At 37.1% G+C, this 11,565-nt stretch overlaps 1 pseudogene; it reads right to left on the bottom strand.

Annotated features, from left to right (window-relative positions):
* Positions 1-1,104: 1,104 nt before the first annotated feature.
* Positions 1,105-10,189, bottom strand: LOC116246097 (sulfate transporter 3.1-like; annotated as a pseudogene).
* Between the last annotated feature and the right edge of the window lie 1,376 nt (positions 10,190-11,565).

Raw genomic sequence — 11,565 nt, 5'->3', positions numbered from 1 at the left:
GTAATGGCTAATTTTCAGTTTCGGATTCGGATGTACAATGTAGCATTAGATTTTCAAATGCAAGTACAAGATTCATTACTTTGGAGAAAAAATTATACTTCCTTTAAAATTTGTTAAAATTTGAAGCGATTGAAAGGCAAGTTTGGATTTAAACAGGAGTCCAATTAATTGAATTTGAGTTTAAATTAGAGTTAAAGAGTTTCAAACTACCTGCACCTTTAAAAAGTATGATGTAGTTGGTCAAATTGATGAAAGTTTGGTTATCAGTTTGATTCATATGAGTGCTACTTTGATACTACTTTAACCAACAATCCTTAAAATAGCTTTGAACCTTCGTGCAACTAATTACAAATTGAAAAACTCACAAGAAACCACTCCACTTTTAATGTATTCATAAGCAAATTATTAGCATTTGAAAATTTACAAATAATTGGTTGTCTTTAAAAAGTAATTCACAAAGTGTTTTTCTATTCATGAAGCAAGTGTTTTTTAATTATTTTATAAAGTCATTCAGTTATTTTTAACTTTTCAAATGTCAATCACTATTTGTAAACATAAAACCATGGATTTGAGTGATTATTAGTAAAACCTTTTATGACATGACGGCACATTGGGTGTTATGCGCGCCGCATATCATGGGCGTCGCAGGTAAAAAGACATAACAAACAACCCACTTTCTTACGATATAGTGGCGTTCTATGTGGTTCTATATTGTTTGTGATGATTTAGACACCATTTTGTTGTTATTTGGATTAAATTAACGTAGGTTAAGATGGTTGGAGACATGAATTCACTTATTTCTTCTTATGAGTTGATCGATCATCCTGCATTTCAAAAGGGTAATCTACCTCTGTTGGATACATAAAATTAATTAAGGCCATTACTGGGGTGAAGGAGGCAGCGTATTTGAGTCACTACTATTGAAATTTACAGCCAAAAAACATCATCATGGGTCGGACTAAACCAAATCAAGAATATTGGAATGTCCATTTAGATCCATGATGTAGTGAATTAGACATAACTTGGATTGGCTCTTTACGTGGTAACACTTTGATCTATGTAGTCTTAACAAAATGAACTCCATTTTAATTTTCTCATGTTGAATACAATTATGTACAAGAAGCATGGTCTCACCATGCACCAGTTATCGTTTCTTAGAATACAACACTTTAAGGATTCGATCAACAGGTGATAGACTGCACGCGTTCTCTGCTACAAGCAAGAGCATCATCAGTGCCTACTCTTGGGCTAAAGTGCTGTTTCTGTGTCCCATCAGCTCTACTGCAACATACTCATGGTCCTCTGTTTGTTTTCCTTTCTCTTGGTGCTCTAGCAAGAACTGGCACTCCGTTACTGCTTCAGCAAGCGTTAGGAAAACCCACTCAATCCCTACAGATTCAAAAAATTTTGACAATGACAGCTTCTCGGTGACCTCCCTTCCCGCGCTTGTAAGAACCAGCTGCAAAGGAAACCATGAAATTTAGTTAATATTTTTGTGGCGAACTATGATGCAAAACGATAAGAAGAGTAGCAGGATTTGTGTGCAGTTGGTCATGGACAGTGGTGGAGCCAGAAAATTCTTATGGAGGGACAGTCTTTCGCATATTTACATATTCAAGGGGGCATTCCTATATATATAACAGAACAAATATTTGAAAATGTCAATGTAAAAATAAAGAAACACTGAGGGGCTAGGGTGGGCAACTGCCCACACCATCCCATATGTGGCTCTGCCACTGTTTACCAATGGCGAGACTATACATGGGTCTTTGCATCTGTTCTTATGCTGCTGGCTAGCAGAAATAGTTATAACAAGTTGCAAGTTGAAAGTTTGTAGATGCTAGATGTCAAAGTGAGAGGCTAGGAAATATTGTGTTCTAATGATGTTGGGATGTGCTTTTGCAGGTTGGTTCTTTACCTTGATTCCCCTCATGTCTAGTGCTTTCTTCAAGTCTATCAGCATACCAATTCCACTGGTATCAATGCTGGTTAATCCTGCAGGACAAAACCTGTTTGCTTATTCTTCTGCAGCTAATTTTGCCGTTCATAAATGTGAATGAAACAGAAAAAAGCACGAATGCATGTGGTATCAATTGCAGCAGCACTAATGTATACAATTCATGAAATCCAACTCTCCTTGGTACATATAAGATGGAGTTGATGAATATATTCATGCAAGCCACATCCAAATGCCACATACTGACTTTAGGAATTGAGACTGAAAACAGAATAATCAAGCTAATTTGCTAGGAACATGTCCTTCAGATGATATAGAATTTTTGCTGGGCATTATGAAACCCTGCTCAAAATTTTCATTCTTCACAGCTGCAATTCTCACCATAGCATGCATTACAAGCTTGATGTCTGCAGATACAGATGCACATAAATTAAAGTTCTTGTCATTTACCACTAATGTCAAGTATTAAGTAACTTAGTTCGCTTCTGCCATGGATTGATATACGTTCTTCTTCTTCAGTTATCCACCTCCAAATCCTACACCGACAAAAACTAAAAAATTAAGAAGGAATAAAGGACAATGAACAAACTTTTAGACCCACAAAAGGTTAGATACACCAAGGACAAGAATTCTAAGAATCTAAAACAAGTTTTAACTTTGAAAAAATGTAAAGCAAGTGATTAACTGCTAAAGTTTGTCAAGGATTCAAAATCATTTGTGAAACATCATGATATTAATGAAGCAATATGTCCAGTTACCATTTTAATAGCAAAGTTATTGTGCCCATGTTTTTGTCCACCAATTACTTGCCTTTCTCTCAGATATCCAGCGTTTGCAAAGTAAACCGGCGAGCCCAGCTGCAGAATGAGGACGCCGGGAATCATAGTTGCAGAAGGGTATTGTTCAATATCGACATAACTCGTTGTGTTCGGGACACGCCCCAGCAAGGCTGTGCCTGGCCTAGCCACGTAGAGCAGAGCTTTTACAATGGAGAGCCCAACCTGCTAGACGAAGAGAAAACTATTAAAGTTATCAACACAATTTAATGCCACGGTCTTAAAATTCTGCACCAAAACAACCTGTTACAACAGCTATAGCATCCCAAAGGCCAAACTTTGACAAAATATTTTACTTTATGTTCTTCTAAAGGCTCACACTACTTCATGCTTATATTATTCTAAAGCATTGTCATAGAAAACACGTCTTATTAAAAAAAAACACCAAAAAAAAAAAGTTAAAAACAAGTCAGTCGAGAAAGGGAAAAATGTGTGTGTGTTTTTTTAAAAAAAAACGCGTATTTTTCTCTCTTTTTTCATTTTTTGCATTTTCACGTTTTTTCAATTTTTTAATTGACAGAAGTTTAATTTCACATTCTTCACGCTTCACTTTTAGTTTTTTAAATTTTTAAAAACTTACCAAGATTTTCCCGAGATTATCAACTTGGCCAAACGATACCTGTACCTGAGAAAAACCTTTCAGTTCCGTTTTATACTCGAAAAAGAATTTGTGACAATGTGAGAATTTCTCACAAGAATGAGATTTATGTGAGCCCTTAAACATACTCAGCTGCAGATTTTTAGTGTTCTACGGCAAGCGAATGAAAACTGCCCAACCTAAATTTACTGATTTCATGAATCTGTAAAGGAAAAAGAGAATTTAAAAAAGAAGATTATCAACTTGTCAATTTCCAGTCTGCTGTGTAACATCACATTCACATGACAAACTGAATCTGTCTAGATCAAGAATTAAGGATCCACTGATTTACGATAGCGAAGATCGGTTGGCAGACTTACGGAGAGCATGAGGCCTACATCCATGCTAGCAAAGACGACTCCAAAGAAAGCGGACATGCAGATGCAGAAGTCGAATTTGTCGACGCGGAAGAGGTGATAAGCTTCCTTTATCTTGATCAGGCCGAGCATGGCGGAAATTATGATTGCTGATAGCACCACCAATGGAGTGTAATAGAAGAGCGGTGTCAGAAATAGCAGCGTGAGCATCATGCCGATGGCCATGACAACATTAGAAGCTGCCGTTCTGCAACCGGCATTGTAGTTCACAGCCGATTTCGAAAATGGCCCTGAAAAGTTGCAGAGGGCCTAGTATAAGAAACAGTGCAATCAAGCAGATATGTACAGCTGAAAAAGACATGCATCAACATGCAATTTACTGAGATGGCTTCAGCCTGAAATACATTATGCAAGTCCTTGCCTAGTGATTCCTGTAAGCCACTGAGAGAGAGAGAGAGAGAGAGGAACCTGTTGTCAAGTAGCAAGATGCGCAGGAGCCGACAATGTTCATCATCCCAAAAGCAATCATCTCTTTATTACCATCAATTTGTTCGTGCTTGAAGATGGCAAGGCTTCTTCCGACAGCAATGCCTTCCTGTATTATCAGTAGCAATTAGAACAGACTACAAATAACCGGAACGATTTATAGCTAAAACCCCGGCCGAAATCGGAATTGCTAAGATTCCGACACTCATAATATCCTGGTGTGGGAGAACCCAATTTTTATGGCCACTTGATTCAGTACTTAATCGAATGGGCAAGTCTGCAAATGATTCATTCTGAGCAGCAGTTTCTCTGAATTCCTCCCTACCGGATAATGCCGGCCTTTCAGTGCTGCCAATGTTAGTTAGTGTCGGTGCCATCTCGGTTTGATATATATATATATATGTATATATATCGTCAACTAATTACATGTCTTTTTGGTCATATATTGGTGCTGAATACTAAAGTTTGTTATTTTTTGAAGTGTAAAATAACACACAAAGTTTACTAAATGTATATAAATGCTTATATTACTTGTTATTCAGTTTTAGTTGATGAAAAAAGTTCAAACATAAGGTACCGATAGAAGCAATCCGGATCAAAATTCAGATCCAAACATAGAGATGGATCCAAATCATTGAGACCATTAAAGTGGAAAAATCTCCCATTCAACCTCACACCGGATCACCCAAGTGCAGAATTCAGTTAAATAAGAGGCAAACTTTCTTACCGCTAAGGCGAGAAAGCCTGTTACCAACCCAGATGTTAATGTGGCACCCAAGTATTTGGACTCGAATTTCAGTTCTGATATGGACAAGGGATTCAGTCCTTTCTTCAACTGTCCAACCTGCAAAAAGCAAAACCTGGCTGATTAATGGACTCTGTATAAAGGGGAGCATGTCCTGACATCAACAAGAGCCAAAATTAAATCAAAATTGACAACTTTAAATCCTTATCACAAAAAACTTGATTTTTTTTTAAAAAACGCAAAAAATGTGATAAATTAAATTACCGTTTAAAACTAAAAAATGTGTTTTTTTGAAAAAAATGTTAAAAATTAAAAAAACACATTTTTAATGCATTTTTTCACTTTTTTCATTTTTTAATGCCAAACATTCTTTTTATTTTTATTTTTTATTTGTTGCAAATCTACTTATCTTTTGATGTTTTTGTTATTAGTTTCTTATTTATTTTATTTTCTCTCTATTTTTAGTTTTTATTTTATTTTTAAAAATTGATCATATTTCTTCATTTTTTTCAAGGTCGCCGTATCATGCCCGAGAAAAACTTCACTGTTTAATAGTTGAAACGTTATTTGTGGTTATGCTTTAAATGTACATCCTACTAAAATATCTCTAGAACAAATGTTTGTAATAAATGAAATGTAAATATACATAAATAAATAAGACTATTATATATATATATATACACCCATGGTTAATTATTTCTCTTTAAATTACTACACCTTCATTGGCACTTCTAGCAGCATCTGCACCCCATACCCATGTGACATAAAGTGTTGTACTAGAGAAAAATAATGGTGAAACTCACTCCCTTTAAGCATAAGGCAGCACAACAAGTCAACCAACTCGGGCCCGACTCGAACTGGCTCGAACAAGCTCACTCACGAATATAAGAAGAAATTGTGACCATAAGGACATTTGTTCATGATGCCGTGTTTTGGATGGAAGGAGGAAAAAGATTAAGAAAAGCGCACTTACGATTGGAACCCCGTGCTTCTCTGCATGAGTGAAGTACACGAAAGTGGTTCCCAGTATCACACATGCCAAAGGAGAAATGGCTGAAATCCAAAATAATCGCTTCCTCCTTATACTCTGCAATTCATTTTCCAAGATATCAATACCAAACCATTATTAATACGCATCCTTTCTCTTAACTACTAAAAAGAAAACTATCATGGTTTGATTTCTAAATGTGTGCTCTCAGCCATCAACTTGTTTCTCACTGCCACCATATATGAAGTTTTAGCTTTTTAGTAATATATATATATATACATATATATATATATATATATATATATATATATATATATATATGACAAAAATGTCCATATTTTTATCATTGTTTTTCTTTCAATTGTCTATCATGATTTATCATACAATCCTTACGAGTGAAAATGAGATCGTTTGAACCATTAAATCCATATGGCCATAAAATCCGAACGACTTGGCTACTCCCGGTATCCATGTGGGCATAACAGATAGCTTGCCAACTTTATATAAACTTTTTTTGAAAATGAAATCGTTTGAACCATTAAATCCATATGGCCAGAAAATCCGAACGACTTGGGTACTCCCGGTATCCATGTGGCATAACAGATAGCTTGCCAACTTAATTAACAATTTATTTCATAAATCATTGATCACATAATCTTTTCCAACTTGAAGATGTCTGCAAAAGTGAAATCTCTGTCAAGAAAATCAGAAATGTGATTAGGTCTGTTTTTGAATTGCAATCAAAAGTTAGATACCTAAATCAAACATTTCCTAATGGAAAGAATGGTGTTGATGATGAATGCACCAACTTTCCCGGACTACATGATCGTAAAGAATGTCACTCTATGCATTTGGTGCATCAGTGGTTTAGCTAGAAAAATTGGCTCGAGGGGCATTCATTTATAAATACTCATATCTGCAGGGGCACCTATATAGATATAAAAGTGAATATTAAAATTTTCAATGTAAAAATAATAAAATTTTAAAGAGCTGGTGTGGGCAACTGCCCACATGTGGCTCCACAACTGTGATGCATCCGTTTCAAGTTCTAAATTGGAAAAGGTATTCAAATAGGTTGTTACTGCTATTACAAAGTGATTTTGATCATCGGAGTGGATTTCAATATGGTCCATGTTTTCAAATCTCTCATTGATACTAAGATTATTACTTCATTTTTAGTGATTAACAATGAAAGTTTGTCTGCACTTTGCTTCCAATTCTTACAAAATAATATTTCAAGATTCGGACCAAAAGATAGGACACGAGCATTGCTTCCGCCTACCCATGTGATATAACATGTACTTTATCGAAACTGAACCAAAAAAAGAAATGGATTCTGCTTGATCATTACTATGTAGCGTGTTGTTAAGAGGAAGAGAAGGAACGTGATTCCTATAACAGCAGTCTCCCATCTCCACTGCAAGCCAACAGAGCAAACAAATTAGTACATATCTACACAAAATAACCATTGAGCTAGACAGAATAAACATAAAATCATTTAGGAAGAAGAAGCTTAGTCAAGGTCACAAACTTCGAGATAATAATGTTTCAAATTGAGATTAGGAACTTAGATGAAGCGGTTGGAAACTTGATTTTCTTCCAGTTTCTCAAATGAAACGGATAACATGAAAATGTAGCGCATTATAAAGATGAAATTAGAGATAAATCAATAAACAATTTCAATTCTTCAAGCACTTAAATTCACGCTTAAGGTTATCAAGAAAATCATTATCTTTGTATATTTGTCACGAAAAGGTCAATGGAACCGACCAAGCGACATGACCCATTTGGCACCTCTTAACCGACCAGCTAAGCTATGCCCCTCGAGCAAGGAGAAGAGATAGAAAGAAATATGTACCTACCTCATGAGTTTGAGAGGAGACGGACTGCATCACGGAAACAACATTGGTTTTATGAGTGAAGTGTTCCAATCCAAGCAAGCCCTTGAGCTGTTGAAGAATGATGATTATGGCCGTCCCTCCCATGAATCCGACGACGGTTGCATGCGAGAAGAAGTCTACCAATATCCCAAGCCTACCAACACAGCGAAATAAGGAAAACAATTGGCATGATTAAACTTTGAGCTCCAACAATCCTGATATGATCAATCTTTAAGAAGCAGATCATAGAAATACATAAACCCCGTTTTCCCAATATTCTTAAATGTTTTTTGTTTAGTTTGCTCAATGAACAATTCTAGCTAGCCAGAGGGTGCACAACTAATACTAAAACCAAAACCCATTTAAGATTCTATAAGGATCCAAATCTCTTATTAGGTTCAATTCTAAATTTGAATCCAAATTCATGTAACTAGTGTTAATTAAGTTGAAGCATAGCAGAAGCAAGCACCAAAATCAGGTTTGGTTGTCTTGAAGGGTTAAAAAAAAGATGGAGGATTCAGCCCTTTTATTGGGTGAAAGCATAGTCTCAAAACACACGTCTTTTTTTTTTTTGAAAAAAACACAAAAAAGTACGATAAATTCATTCAAAACTTAAAAAGTGAGCTTTTCTGAAAAAACATTTAAAATGGAAAAAATGCATTTTTCACGTTTTTTTAGTTTTTTAATGTCAAACAGTTTTTTTTTATTTGTTGCAAATCTACTTATCCTTTGATGTTTGTTATTAGTTTCTTATTTATGTTATTTCCTTTCTTTTTAGTTTTTTAAAATTTTTTAAAATTTACCATATTTTTTTCAAGCTGATCTTATTATACCCGATAAAAACCTCGTCGTTTAAAACTCTAAAAAGATATTTGTAAGTATGGGTGAAAGTGGCATGAACTTATAAAGCTCGCAGCCAACCCAGTTCGGATTCATTTGAAACCTGATCAGATCGTACCTGAAGATGCCGAGAGCAGCCTGGAGGACGCCTGAGATGAAGGTGGAGGTGAAGACGAGGCTGAGATAGAGGGATGGCTCCTCCGTGGGCGAAGCCACCTGACTCAGTGTGGAGGACATGAGCAGAGAAGCCGCAGCCACGGTCCCAACGGCCAGGTTCTTGGAGCTTCCCAGCATTGCATAGACGAGCGGAGGCACAAAACTCGAATCTGCACAACTTTAATTTGTTAACTAGAATTTAACGTTATTTAACTATTAACGGCATTTGCCTGCACAGGCACGTGCATGCCACCACACACTTACTAAAAAAGAATAAATATATATTTTTTTAAAAAATCCACGTGATCTTTTTTCTGTTCTCTACTTAAAACCTTTTTCTTTTTGAAAAGGGTAGAAGAGTCTTTTCGCAATAGCATGACGGTTTCCGTGGACGGATGAACGCCGGCAATGACGAAGGGGCGTCAATTGCTGGTTGAAATTGTCACGTGAAAAAATTGCATATGGTCCCCCTCAGATTTTAGAATATTTAATTTTCCGCCGTACATGTTTGAGAAAACTCCGTTGGCTTCCATTAAAACCACAGTGAAAGCGTTGTGTGTCTCTTCGTTGCAAGAACTCAGTATGGCAACATGTATTGGCTTCAAATGTAGGAGCAAATTCATAAGACACTTGACAATTTTTCTATAAATTTGTTCTGGAGCACAGATAAATAAAACAATTCAATATTATTATAAAAATGAACCAAAACGCTTACCTTTTCCGTTATTTGAGCAATATGAAATTTATTAGTTATTAGAGGAAGGAATGAGAAATTTTGATTGAGTAAGTGCGCCTTCTTTTCACAAACGTCCCAAGAGCGAGAGAGCATATTACGAAAGCTAGTTACTCACAGAGGCCGACGACGGGGGGAATGTTGGCCAACTTGGCGTAGCTGATGCCCTGGGGATGGCGAGGCTGGTTATTGTGATGCCGGAGATGAGGTCGCTCTTCAGCATCCCCATGCTGTACCTGCGCCCCCACTCCAGTATCGGGAAATAGTACTTCATCACGAATGCCATTTTCCGGCAGAATGACCGGCCCTCCAGTTGCCGGAAAGGGTCGTCGGGGAAGAATGTCTCCTTCAACGACGACCGCATCGCCTCGCCGAACCCCCTCGGCGGCGCCGGCGCCCATTTCTCCCTCTCCCCTCTCTTGGTCATGGCTTCTCTCCTTATCCGACCTGTAGAGCGAGTCTTCGAGAGAGAGAGCAAGAGTGGGAGAGAGAGAATGAGAAAGACAGGAAAAAAACTGTTCAGCAAGAGCAATGTTTCCCAAAACAAACAATAAGGCCAGAAGGTCGGCTAGATAAGAGAAAGAGAAAGAGAGAGAAGAGGAGGAGGAGGAGGAGAGAAGGAGAGAGTTAGTTTGGGTTCGTGAAAACCGCAAGGGAAGACGGGATATTTATGCGTGGCAGCGAGGATGGATGTAGCCCCCACACGCTGACGTGGGAGGAGACCATTGGATGGATGAGAAAAGAAAGGTCAACCATGATATGATAATAGACGTCAGAGGGAACTGAAATGCCACGTAAGATGGTGACCTGTCCATCCGGGACCACTTTCCGGACCCTCCGTCAGCGAAGGCCGGAGCGGTTTTTTGGTGGCTTGGGAGCATCCCAGCCGTTGGATCTCTAATCCCCGACTGTACGGACGGTTCTGATGATACTCCTAAAACCGGAGCGGGGGTCCATATCCATTGAGTTGTCTTCCCAACCAGAGTCGCCTGAATTGGGTTTCTGTTCCGATCTACCTTCAGAAATGATTTTGGCTTGTTCTAGTCGATCGAGCCAGAGTGGAGTCCGTTTTCAAGTCAAAGATTTAACAGTTTTTTGTTTTTTTTTCAATTGAAAACATATGCGACAAAAAACTTAGAAGAGTTAGACGGATTTGTTAATTTTGATGAAGTATTTTAGAAATTAGTAAAATTATTCATTTTAAAAATGACATTTATATTTTTGTATATTTTAAAAATGACAAAAATTTATGTATATGCAATGTTACATTCGCCGTCAAGGTAAATGCTTAAAACTGTGATCATTAATTTTTTTTACATGATATAATTCTAGCTAAACTTGTGCGGTTCACCATGCTACGGTCACACAACCCTTATTTGAAACATCAACCACAAATGCCTACATTCAAATCGAACCTAACTCTACCATTAACATGCTTTTAGTTCAACCAGTTACGCTATACATCGATTGGCGAGAGCCGGAGAGAGGAAGTTAGTTTCTACTTGTTCCAATTACCTAAACACCCTCATCTTATCCAATATTTTTTTTTAAATTCTTTATACATGCCGTATATATAAAAATGAGTGTTGTCAGTGCATACGTATTAATACGTAGCCGATAAGCCAGAAGGCTGACGGAAGTTTTTACTTTCTATTTTAAATTTAATTTTTAAATGCTAAATTATTTTTAATTCACAAAACTAAAACGGCGAAACTCTATGGGCCGATACGTAATAACACACGTATCACCGAGCAAACCGACATGAACAGATCAAATCAAGGCTAAGCCATGCTAAAAATCTCGCTAGAAACGCGAATATATATATACATGCAAATATTTACGCTGCTTTGATAAAAAGTTGCAAAACTGATTTCACCTTTATTATAATCAACAGAGCCACCACCGGTACTCATGCATGTGCTATACGTTATTTCTAGATAATTTGATGTCAGTCAGATTCAGGAGGGGAGGAGCTGAAATCTTTGGGGTC

The sequence above is a fragment of the Nymphaea colorata genome, chromosome 1 (assembly GCF_008831285.2).
Source record: "Nymphaea colorata isolate Beijing-Zhang1983 chromosome 1, ASM883128v2, whole genome shotgun sequence".
NCBI classification, from domain to species: Eukaryota; Viridiplantae; Streptophyta; class Magnoliopsida; order Nymphaeales; family Nymphaeaceae; genus Nymphaea; species Nymphaea colorata.
Note: the sequence above shows the minus strand (reverse complement) of the source record. Positions and strands in the feature narration are given on the sequence as shown.